The sequence below is a fragment of the Chlorocebus sabaeus genome, chromosome 4, assembly GCF_047675955.1.
Source record: "Chlorocebus sabaeus isolate Y175 chromosome 4, mChlSab1.0.hap1, whole genome shotgun sequence".
In the NCBI taxonomy this organism is placed as follows: domain Eukaryota; kingdom Metazoa; phylum Chordata; class Mammalia; order Primates; family Cercopithecidae; genus Chlorocebus; species Chlorocebus sabaeus.
Window position 1 is genome coordinate 54,239,990 of NC_132907.1, and position 13,193 is coordinate 54,253,182.

The window sequence follows — 13,193 nt, forward strand, 5'->3', positions numbered from 1 at the left end:
TAGATGTTTAATATACTTTCTGAAATAACACTGTTTAGTGTTCAAGTTAAATTGACTGTAATTTACATTATTCTTGTTTGAGAATTATATGGCATAGACAGTCGTTAGTCAGAGTGTCTAGACATCCAGACCATGCCTGATAACACAAGAATCATATGTCATTCTCTAGAAAACAGGCTGTTTGGTTATAGAGTATTTATCTCAAATTTATTAACAGATACTACATAAACATTGAAAAGCTGTGCAAGTTATAGATCACAGGAGCCAGATCTACTGCAGCTGGGGCCTACATACAAAATTTTATGGCAGTGGTTTCAGTATGACAATCTTTTGAATTGATGCTGCATGGTAAAACTATAAAGATTTTTTAAAAGCTCTGTCTCAGCTAGAATTTTGATGATTATAACTGAACAGTATAGCCCTTTTAGTTGTTTGAAAATTACATAATGATTCAAAAGCTTGTTTCACTGCCTTTCCCAGCACTAAGAAAATTAACAATCATTTCTTTTAATTTCCTTGAGTCAGAAGCCCTTCTAAAGTGACTCTGGACCAGCCATTCTGAGCTATGATTTCATGATACATATATCAATATCTAAATGAGTTTTGAGTTGACATAAGAACCATAGTTCCATAATAATTATCTTCAAATCAATGGATATCTTAAATGTGTTTTCTTCTTCCTTAGAGATTATTATTAAACTGATGTATTTGATAAACAATTTTGGGACTGAGAAAGTAAGTTTTTTTAAACCAATAATAAGATACTGAAATATATAAATTATAAAAAGTAATAAAATGAAATAAAGGAGGTTATCCTAAAGTCATTTATCTTAGTTACTTGCAATTAAATACGGTTACTTTGGAAGAAGAAGTGTGGCTCTAAAGCTAGTGTAACATGAATCATGCCCTAATATGCATTATACATGAACTACTTTGGTGAGAAGGTAGCGGTGGGTGGGGATGGCTTCCTCTCACAGTGCTTCTTAGGCTATCCATTTACCAAGGAACTCTAATCTCTTCTTCTCACTTCACCAGGAAAGGAGGCAGTTTAAGATATAGAACTGGGCATGCTAGCCTCTTTTTCCCCTTTTGTGGATTTGTCATAACTGCAGAGAGCCTATGGTGTGGTCTCTTACCAGCCACCTTGTAAACTTTGCAGTGAAAGTTCTTTGCCTCTGCAAAGGGAGATCTGTGCTTGTGCACAACTGCCCATGCCTTAGTGAGCAGGTCTGTCTAATTCTGAGTTCAATATCCGGTGGCTATTGTTGGCATAAACTTAAAGTACATCCTCTAAACTAGCCTTTTTCAACAATAAACTTAATATATTGAATCTCCATCTGTCTGTCTCTGAAGTGGTTCAGATGTCAGGAGAGGACGGGGACATTATTTTATGACTCCCTCAAACCTTAACAAAGACTAGGGCAGATTATATTTCAAAGTAAGCATGAGATATATTAAAAACCAAATGTGGGAATTCTTTCCTAATTTTAGATTTTGTTTTGAATAATGGAAATTCTATTGAAATTGAGTAGTGTTAATTACAGGCAACAAGTAAATATTTGTTCAGGATATTTAAAAGGTCTGCTGACTTGGAATTGTGACAGACCACATTGTTGACTCTAGATTGGATTGGAAGGGAAGAATGTGAAACGAATTAGGATATCCTCTGTTCACTTCTATTAACTTTTGTAAATGAGTATAACTTAGAAATAATAAAATGCAAGTATTTTAACGTTATAGTTGGGAGAATTTTGACAAATGTAAACACCCACTTCACCACCACTACCATCCTGATATAGCATATGTCCGTCACCCAAAAAGTTCTCTAAAGCCCTTTTGCAGTTGGTTCCCCTCCATCCCAACAGCCATCCCTAGTCAACTACTTGTCTGCTTTCTGTGGCTATACATTAGATTTAACTTCAGAATTCTAGACTTTGAAATAAATAGGCCATATAATATGCACTCTTTTTGGTTCTGACTTTTTTTTTTGCCTAGCATAATGCTTTTGAAACCCATCCATGTTGAGATTCATCCATGTTGTTGTGCATATCAGTAATAAGTTCGTCTTTATTGCTGAATAGTATTCTAGTATATGGCTATACCACAATTTGTTTAGCTATTCACTTATTGATGGACATTTAGGTTGTTTCAAGTTTTGATCTATTATGAATAAAGCTGCTATGTATATAAATCACAATTCTGTGTGTGGACATATGTGTTCATTTCTCCTATGCAAATACCTAGGGATGGAATTGCTAAGTCTTATGACCAGTTTATACATAACTTTAAAGGAAACTGCCATACTGTTTTCCAAAGTATCTGTACCGTATGGGATTTCTACTAGCAATGTATTAAATTAATTTCAGTTTTTCCATATCCTTGTCAATGATTGATGTTGTCAGTCCTTTAAATTTTAGCCACTTTCATGGATATGTAGTAGTATTTCATTGTGGTTTTAATATGCATTTCCCTAATGATGTTGAGCATCTTTTCATAGGCTTATCTGACATTTCTCTATCTTTTTTGGAAAGTACCTGTTCAAATATTTTGCCCATTTTTAATTTAAGTTATTATTGAGTTGTAAGAGTTTTCCTTTCTACTGGATAGAAGTCCTTCATGAGCTGTAAGTATTGTGTATATTATCTTCCCATCTGCAGTTTGCTTGTTTGTTTTCTTAGTGATACCTTTTAGAGAGTGGAAGTTTTTAATTTTGATGATGTCTAATTTATAAGTTTTTTTTTTTTTTCCTTTATGGTTGTGCTTTTTGTGTGCTAAGAAACCTGTCCTTACTCCCAAATCACAAAGATTTTCTGTTTTGTGCTAGAAGTTTTATAGGCTTAACTTTTATGATTAGGTCCATGATCCATTTCATGTTAATTTTGTTGTTGTTATTCATATTTTCACCTGGTCCCCTAACTTTTTGTTTTAAGCTTATTTTACTTTTTAACTTTTATTTTAGGTTTGGGGTACATGTAAAGCTTTGTTACTAAGATAAACACATGTCATGAGGGTTTGTTGTACATATTATTACATCATCCAGGAATTAAGCTTAGTATCTGTTATAGTTATCTTTTCTGCTCTTCTCCCTCCTGCCACCCTCCCCACTCCAGTAGACCCCGTTGTCTGCTGTTTCCTTCATTGTGTTCATAAGTTATTATTATTTAGCTCCCATTTTTAAGTGAGAACATGTAGTATTTGGTTTTCTGTTCCTGTGTTAGTTTGCTAAGGATAATAGCCTCCATCTCCATCCGTGTTCCCATGAAAGACATGATCTCATTCTCTTTCATGGATGCATAATATCCCATGCTGTATATGTACCACATTTTCTTTAGCCAGTCTGTCATTGATGTGCATTTAGGTTGATTCCAAGTCTTTGTGGACAGTGTTGCAATGAACATTTGCATGCATGTGTCTTTATGGTAGAATGCTTTATGTTCCTCTGGGTAAAGGGACCCAGTTAAGGGATTGCTGGATTGGATGGTAGTTCTGCTTTTAGTTCTTTGATGAATCACCATACTGCTTTCCACAATGGTTGAACTAATGTACACTCCCACCAACAGTGTGTAGGGTTCCCCTTTCTACGCACCTCACCAGCTAGCGTCTGTTATTTTTTGACTTTCTTATAATAGCCATTCTGACTAGTGTGAGATGGTATCTCATGGTTTTGATTTGCATTTCTCTAATGATCAGTGATATTGAGCTTTTTTTCATATGCTTTTTGGTTGCATGTATGTCTTCATTTGAAAAGTACCTGTTGGTTCAACATTCGCAAATCAATAAACGTAATCCAGCATATAAACAGAACCAAAGACAAGAACCACATGATTATCTCAATAGATGCAGAAAAGGCTTTTGACAAAATTCAACAGCCCTTCATGCTAAAAACGCTCAATAAATTCGGTATTGATGGAACGTACCTCAAAATAATAAGAGCTATTTATGACAAACCCACAGCCAATATCATACTGAATGGGCAAAAACTGGAAAAATTCCCTTTGAAAACTGGCACAAGACAGGGATGCCCTCTCTCACCACTCCTATTCAACATAGTGTTGGAAGTTCTGGCTAGGGCAATCAGGCAAGAGAAAGAAATCAAGGGGATTCAGTTAGGAAAAGAAGAAGTCAAATTGTCCCTGTTTGCAGATGACATGATTGTATATTTAGAAAACCCCATTGTCTCAGCCCAAAATCTCCTTAAGCTGATAAGCAACTTCAGCAAAGTCTCAGGATACAAAATTAATGTGCAAAAATCACAAGCATTCTTATACACCAGTAACAGACAAACAGAGAGCCAAATCATGAATGAACTTCCATTCACAATTGCTTCAAAGAGAATAAAATACCTAGGAATCCAACTTACAAGGGATGTAAAGGACCTCTTCAAGGAGAACTACAAACCACTGCTCAGTGAAATAAAAGAGGACACAAACAAATGGAAGAACATACCATGCTCATGGATAGGAAGAATCAATATCGTGAAAATGGCCATACTGCCCAAGGTAATTTATAGATTCAATGCCATTCCCATCAAGCTACCAATGAGTTTCTTCACAGAATTGGAAAAAACTGCTTTAAAGTTCATATGGAACCAAAAAAGAGCCCGCATCTCCAAGACAATCCTAAGTCAAAAGAACAAAGCTGGAGGCATCACGCTACCTGACTTCAAACTATACTACAAGGCTACAGTAACCAAAACAGCATGGTACTGGTACCAAAACAGAGAGATAGACCAATGGAACAGAACAGAGTCCTCAGAAATAATACCACACATCTACAGCCATCTGATCTTTGACAAACCTGAGAGAAACAAGAAATGGGGAAAGGATTCCCTATTTAATAAATGGTGCTGGGAAAATTGGCTAGCCATAAGTAGAAAGCTGAAACTGGATCCTTTCCTTACTCCTTATACAAAAATTAATTCAAGATGGATTAGAGACTTAAATGTTCGACCTAATACCATAAAAATCCTAGAGGAAAACCTAGGTAGTACCATTCAGGACATAGGCATGGGCAAAGACTTCATGTCTAAAACACCAAAAGCAATGGCAGCAAAAGTCAAAATTGACAAATGGGATCTCATTAAACTAAAGAGCTTCTGCACAGCAAAAGAAACTACCATCAGAGTGAACAGGCAACCTACAGAATGGGAGAAAATTTTTGCAATCTACTCATCTGACAAAGGGCTAATATCCAGAACCTACAAAGAACTCAAACAAATTTACAAGAAAAAAAACAAACAACCCCATCAAAAAGTGGGCAAAGGATATGAACAGACATTTCTCAAAAGAAGACATTCATACAGCCAACAGACACATGAAAAAATGCTCATCATCACTGGCCATCAGAGAAATGCAAATCAAAACCACAATGAGATACCATCTCACACCAGTTAGAATGGCGATCATTCAAAAGTCAGGAAACAACAGGTGCTGGAGAAGATGTGGAGAAATAGGAACACTTTTACACTGTTGGTGGGATTGTAAACTAGTTCAACCATTATGGAAAACAGTATGGCGATTCCTCAAGGATCTAGAACTAGATGTACCATATGACCTAGCCATCCCATTACTGGGTATATACCCAAAGGATTATAAATTATGCTGCTATAAAGACACATGCACACGCATGTTTATTGCGGCACTATTCACAATAGCAAAGACTTGGAATCAACCCAAATGTCCATCAGTGACAGATTGGATTAAGAAAATGTGGCACATATACACCATGGAATACTATGCAGCCATAAAAAAGGATGAGTTTGTGTCCTTTGTAGGGACATGGATGCAGCTGGAAACCATCATTCTTAGCAAACTATCACAAGAACAGAAAACCAAACACCGCATGTTCTCACTCATAGGTGGGAACTGAACAATGAGATCACTTGGACTCGGGAAGGGGAACATCACACACCGGGGCCTATCATGGGGAGGGGGGAGGGATTACATTGGGAGTTATACCTGATGTAAATGATGAGTTGATGGGTGCTGACGAGTTGATGGGTGCAGCACAGCAACATGGCACAAGTATACATATGTAACAAACCTGCACGTTGTGCACATGTACCCTACAACTTAAAGTATAATAATAAATAAATTAAAAAAAAAAGAAATATGGCCTAAAAATCTACATACTTAATAAAATATATTTCTCTGCAAAAAAAAAAAAAAAAAAAAAAAAAAAAAAAAGAAAAGTACCTGTTCATGTCCTTTGCCCATGTTTAATGGGGTTGTTTTTCTCTTGTAAATTTGTTTGAGTTCCTTATAGATGCTGGATATTAGACCTTCCTCAGATGCATAGTTTGCAAATAGTTTCTCCCATTCTGTAGGTTGTCTATTTACTCTGTTAGTAGTTTCTTTTACTGTGCAGAAGTTCTTAAGTTTAATTAGATTCCATTTATCAATTTTTGCTTTTGTCGCAATTGCTTTTGGTGTCTTTGTCATGAAATCTTTGCCCATTCCTAGGTCCAGGACGGTATTGCCTAGATTGTCTTCCAGGGTTTTTATAGTTCTGGGTTTTATGTGTAACTCTTTAATACTTCTTGAGTTGATTTTTGTATATGGTGTAAGGACGGGGTCCAGCTTGAGTCTTCTGCATATGGTTAGCTGGTTATCCCAGTACCATTTATTGAATATGAAGTCTTTTCCCCATTGCTTCTTTCTATCAGCTTTGTCAAAGATCAGATGCTCATAGATGTGTGGCCTTATTTCTGGGCTATCTACTTGTTCCATTATTCTATGTGCCTGTTTTTGTACCAGTACCATGCTGTTTTGGTCACAGTAGCCTTGTAGTATAGTTTGAAGTCAAGTAATGTGATTCCTCCAGCTTTGTTCCTTTTGCTTAGGATTGCCTTGGCTATTTGGGCTCTTTTTTGGTTCCATATACATTTAAAAATTGTTTTTCTAGTTATGTGAAGAATGTCATTGGTAGTTTGATAGAAATAGCATTGAATCTGTAAATTGCTTTGGGTAGTATAGCCATTTTAATGATATCGATTCTTCCTATCCATGAGCATGAGATGTTTTTCTATTTGTTTGTGTCTTCTCTGATTTCTTTGAGCAGTGTTTTGTAATTCTCATTGTAGAGACCATTCATATCCCTGGTTAGCTGTAGTCTTAGGTATTTTATTTTATTTTTGCAGCAGTTGTGAATGGGATTGCCTTTCTGATTTGGCTCTCAGTTTGGTTGTTGTTGGTATATAGGAATACTAGTGATTTTTGTATAATGATTTTGTATCCTGCAACTTTGCTGAAGTTGTTTATCAGTTGAAGGAGCTCTTGGTCTGAGACTGTGGGGTTTTCTAGATACAGAATCATGTCATCTGCAAACAGAGATAGTTTGATTTCCTCTCTTCCTATTTGGATTCCCTTTATTTCTTTCTATTGCCTGATTGCTCTGGCCTGGACTTCCAATACTATGTTGAATAAAAGTGGTGAGAGAGAGCATCCTTGTCTTGTGCCAGTTTTCTAGGGGAATGCTTCCAGCTTTTGCCCATTCAGTATAATGTCATCTGTGGGTTTATCATAGATGGCTCTTAACTATTTTGAGCTTTGTTCCTTCAATACCTAGTTTATTTAGAGTTTTTAGCATGAAGGGATGTTGACTTTTATCAAAAGCCTTTCTACATTTATTGAGATAATCATGTGGTTTTTGTCTTTAGTTCTGTGTATGTGCTGAATCACATTTATTGATTTTGATATGTTGAACCAACCTTGCATCCTGAGGATGAAGCCTACTTGATCATAGTGGATTAGTTTTTTGATGTGCTGCTGGATTTGGTTTACAAGTATTTTGTTGAGAATATTTGCATTGATGTTCATCAAGGATATTCATTGGCCTGAAGTTTTCTTTTTTTGTTGTGTCTCTGCCAGGTTTTGGTATTAAGCTGATGATGGCCTCATAGAGTAAGTTGGGGAGAAGTGTTTCTTCTAAATTTTTTAGAATAGTTTCTGTAGGGATAGTACTGGCTCTTCTTTGTACATCTGGTAGAATTCGTCTGTGACTCCATCAGGTCCTGGGCTTTTTTTGATTGGCAGGCTATTTATTACTGATTCAATTTCAGAGCTTGTTATTGGTCTGTTCAAGGAATTGATTTCTTCTTGGCTCAGTCTTGGGAAGGTGTATGTGTCCAGGAATTTATCCATCTCTTCCAGATTTTCTAGTTTGTGTGCATAGTGGTGTTCATAGTAGTTTCTGGTGGTGGTTTTTATTTCTGTCAGGTCAGTAGTAGCTTGCCCTTCATCATTTCTAATTGTGTTTATTTGGATCTTCTCTCTCAATTAGTGTAGATTGTGGCCTGTTTTATTAATTTTTTCCAAAAAACCAACCCCTGGATTCTTTGATCTTTTGAATGTTTTTGAATTGTTGATTTTCAGCTCTGATTTTTGTTATTTCTTATCTTCTGCTAGCTTTGCGATTGATTTGTTCTTGCTTCTCTATTTCTTTTAGTTGTGAAGTTAGGTTGTTTGAGATCTTTGTAACTTTTTGAGTCAGACATTTAGTGCTATGAATTTCCCTTAACACTGCCTTAGCTGTGTTCCAAAGATTCTAGTATGTTGTTTCTTTGTTCTCATTATTTTCAAAGAGCTTCTTGCTTTCTGCCTTAATTTTATTATTTACTCAAAAGTCATTCAGGACCATGTTGTTTAATTTCCATGTAATTTTATGGTTTTGAGCGATTTTCATTGTGTTAACTTCTATTTTTATTGCACTGCAGTCCAAGAGTGTGTTTGGTATGACTTTGGTTCTTTTACATTTGTTGAGGATTGTTTTTATGTCCAATTATGTGGTTGATGTTAGAGTATGTGCCATGTGGCAATGAGAAGAATGTATATTCTGTTGTTTTTGGGTGGAGACTTCTGTAAAAGTCTATCAGATCCATTCGGTCCAGTGCTGAATTTAGGTCTGGAATATCTTTGTTAATTTTCTGCCTTGATGATGTGTCTAATACTGTCAGTGGAGTGTTGAGGTCTCTCACTATTATTCTTTGGAAATCTATGTCTCTTTTTAGGTCTCTAAGAACTTGCTTTATGAATCTGGGTGCTCCTGTGTTGGGTGCATATATATTTTGGATAGTTAGGTCTTCCTGTTGAATTGAACCCTTTACCATTAAGGTAATGCTCTTCCTTGTCTTTTTTGGTTTGAAATCTGTTTTGTCTGAAATTAGTATTGCAACTCTTGCTTTTTTCTGTTTTCCATTTGCTTGGTAGATTTTTCTCTGTCCCTTATTGTGAGCCTGTGAGTGTCATTATGTGTGAGATGGGTCTCTTGAAGACAGCATACCATTGGGTCTTGCTTTTTTATCCAGCTTGCCACTGTGCCTTTTAAGTTGGACATTTGGCCAGTTTACATTCAAGGTTAGTATTGATATGTGTGGATTTGATCCTGTTATTGTGCTGTTAGCTGGTTATTATATTGGCTGGTTTGTGTGGTTGCTTTATAGTGACAGTGGTTTCTGTGTTTGTGTTTTTGTACCAGTTGCTAGCGGTCTTTCCTTTCTATATTTAGTGTTCCTTTTCAAGATCTCTCGTAGGCAGATCTGGCTGAAATGAAGTCCCTCAAAATTTGCTTATCTGAAAAGGATCTTATTTTTCCTTCACTTAGGAAGATTAATTTGGCTGAATATGAAATTCTTGGCCAAATATTTTTTTCTTTAAGACGTTGAACATAGGCCCCCAATCTCTTCTGGCTTATAGGCTTTCAGTTGAGAGCTCTGCTGTTAGCCTGATGGGGATCCATTTGTAGGTGACTTGCACTGTCTCTCTGTCTGCCTTTAACATTCTTTCTTTCATTTCAACCTTGGAAAATCTGAGGATTATGTGTCTTGGAGATGATCTTCTTGTGCAGAATCTTACAGAGTTCTCTGTATTTCCTGAATTTGACTGTTGGCCCCCCTACAAAATTGAGAAAGTTGATAGATGATATCCTGAAATATATTTTCTAATTTGTTTGCTTTCTCCCTCCTCCCTGTCAGGAATGCCAGTGATTCGTAGATTTGGCCCCTTTACATAATCCCATACTTCTCAGAGGTTTTGTTCATTCCTTTGTATTCTTTTTTCTTTATTTTTGTTTGATTATCTTATTTCAGAGAACCAGTCTTCAAGTTCTGAGATTCTTTCCTCAGTTTGGTTTATTCTGCTGTTAATACTTGTGATTGTATTGTGAAATTCTTGTATTGTGTTATTCAGCTCTGTCAGACCTGTTAGGTTCTTTTTGATACCAGCTACTTTGTCCTTCAGCTCCTTTTTCACTTTATTGTGATTCTTATTTTCCTTGGATTTGGTTTTGCCATCCTATTGAATCTTGATGTTCTTTGTTCTTATCCATATTCTGAATTCTATTTCTATCATTTCAGCTAGTTCAGCCTGGTTAAGAACTCTTGTTGGAGAACTGGTGGAGTCATTCGGAGGACACCCTGGCTGTTGGAGTTACTGGAGTTCTTGCATTGGTTCTTTCTCATCTCTGCATGTGGATGTTTCTTTAACTGCAGTGTAGATTGAGTACAGTCAATAGGCTTCTTTTCTGGATGTTTTCACTGGGCTGAGGCTTTATGTAGGGCCTTTATTTGAAATTGACTTCTTTTCTCTGGTTTCAGAGTCAGGGTATGTTAGTGAGATATTTTTGGTGTTGAAGTTTTGGGGTGTGATCCAGCAGGTGACACTTAGGCTTGTTGGTCAGTGTGTAGATTCTTGCTCAGTTGTATGACTCCCCTATGGTTCCTCACAGTTGCAGTCATGTTCCCTTTCAGTGCTCTGAAAGTGTGGGTTCCTCTACCCCTTGAGAGCTGGTGTAGTTCACAACTTGGTACTCATGGGCTGCCTACTGCAGCTCTGGGGCAATCTCAGTGTTTATGTTCCTTCCCCATCATAGAGGCAGCAGAGGAAGATGTCTTATTAGGAGTTGTGGCCAAGGGTCGTTTGCTTGACTCCTGAGGGCTCCACTCCAGAGAAATGCAGGTCAGGAATCACTCAGTGCAATCAGTCCAAGCCAGGGGTTCCCTGTCTGGTGATGAGCCATGGGGGGTGTGTGCAACCCATGGGAGATGGACTGGCCTCCTCTCCTTGGGTCGACTGCACCTTGTTGGAGGTATGGATAAGGAAGTTAGGGTCTTTGCTCCTTTGTTAGTCCAAGGGTGGCAAGGGCAGTTTCACTGCAGCGGCAGTAGCAGAGAGGCTTTCAGCTGCCCCTGGAGGCTCTGTTCAGGGAGTTGCCGAGTTAGTACTGGCTTGATAGCTCTGGGCAGGGGGTGTCTGGAGGCCTGCGCCTGGTGGACCTGCTTTTTAGTTTTCAATGACTCAGTCTTACCCATGTTTTAAGTTTATCCCTAAATGTTTCACATTTTTGATGCAATTATAAGAAGTCTTTTTAAATTTTCATCTTCCAATTTTGATAACTATTACATAGAAATACAGTTGATTTGTGTATATTGACCTTGTAATCTATAGCCTTGATGAATTCATTTATTAGTTACATTAGCTCTTTTATAGATTCCTGGGGATGTTCTACATACATAACATGTCTTTATGAATAAAGACAGTTTTCCTTCTTCCTTTCCAAACTGTGTGTCTTTTATATCTTTCTCTTGCCTTATTGCACTTGCTAGAACTTTCAGTACACACAAACTGTCTTTAGTCTTTCACCATGAAGTGTGAAGATTGATGTAGATTTTTATACTTTTTTTTTTTAAATTAAATTGAGAAAATTCCCTTACTAATCTGTGAACACTTGTTTATTATGAATGGGTGTTGAATTTTGTTAATTGTAGTTCCCGCATCTATTAGATAATATTTCTCTTTTATTCTCTTTGTATGGTAAGTTACATTTATTTTTCAGATGTTAAATCAACTGTATTTCTGGGATTAAACCCTACTTACTCATGATGATTATCCGTTTTAGATATTGCTTGATTCCATTTGTTAACATCGTATGAAGGATTTTTATGTCTGTGTTCATGAGGGATATTGGCCCATAGTTTCCTTTTCTTGTAATATCTTTGTCTGGGTTTCGAGTCATGATATGTTGACCTCACACAAAATGTTGAGAAGTATTTTCACTTACTCTTTTCAATATAGTTTCTGTAGATTTGGTGTCATGTCTTTCTGTAATGTTTAAAAGAACTCACAAATAAAATCACTTAGGCTTACGGTTTTTTTGGGGGGTAAAGTTTTTAATTACAAATTCAGTTTTAAAAATAGCTATTGTGGAAGATGGCCGAATAGGAACAGCTCCAGTCTCCAACTCCCAGCGCGAGTGACACAGAAGACCGGTGATTTCTGCATTTTCAACTGAGGTACTGGGTTCATCTCACTGGGGAGTGCCAGACGATCGGTGCTGGTCAGCTGCTGCAGCCCGACCAGCGAGAGCTGAAGCAGGGCGAGGCATTGCCTCACCTGGAAAGTGCAAGGGGGAAGGGAATCCCTATTCCTAGCCAGGGGAACTGAGACACAACACCTGGAAAATCGGGTAACTCCCACCCCAATACTGCGCTTTAAGCAAACAGGCACACCAGGAGATCATATCCCACACCTGGCCGAGAGGGTCCCACACCCACGGAGCCTCCCTCATTGCAAGCACAGCAGTCTGTGATCTACCGGCAAGGCAGCAGCGAGGCTGGGGGAGGGGCGCCCGCCATTGCTGAGGCTTAAGTAGGTAAACAAAGCTGCTGGGAAGCTCGAACTGGGTGGAGCTCACAGCAGCTCAAGGAAACCTGCCTGTCTCTGTAGACTCCACCTCTGGGGACAGGGCACAGTAAACAATAACAAACGCAGCAGCTCTGCAGACGCAAACGACTCTGTCTGACAGCTTTGAAGAGAGCAGTGGATCTCCCAACACGGAGGTTGAGATCTGAGAAGGGACAGACTCCCTGCTCAAGTGGGTCCCTGACCCCTGAGTAGCCTAACTGGGAGACATCCCCCACTAGGGGCAGTCTGACACCCCACACCTCACAGGGTGGAGTACACCCCTGAGAGGAAGCTTCCAAAGCAAGAATCAGACAGGTACACTCGCTGTTCAGAAGTATTCTATCTTCTGCAGCCTCTGCTGCTGATACCCAGGCAAACAGGGTCTGGAGTGGACCTCAAGCAATCTCCTACAGCTACAACCTACAGCTGAGGATCCTGACTGTTAGAAGGAAAGCTATCAAACAGGAAGGACACCTACACCAAAACCCCATCAGTGCATCACCATCATCAAAGACC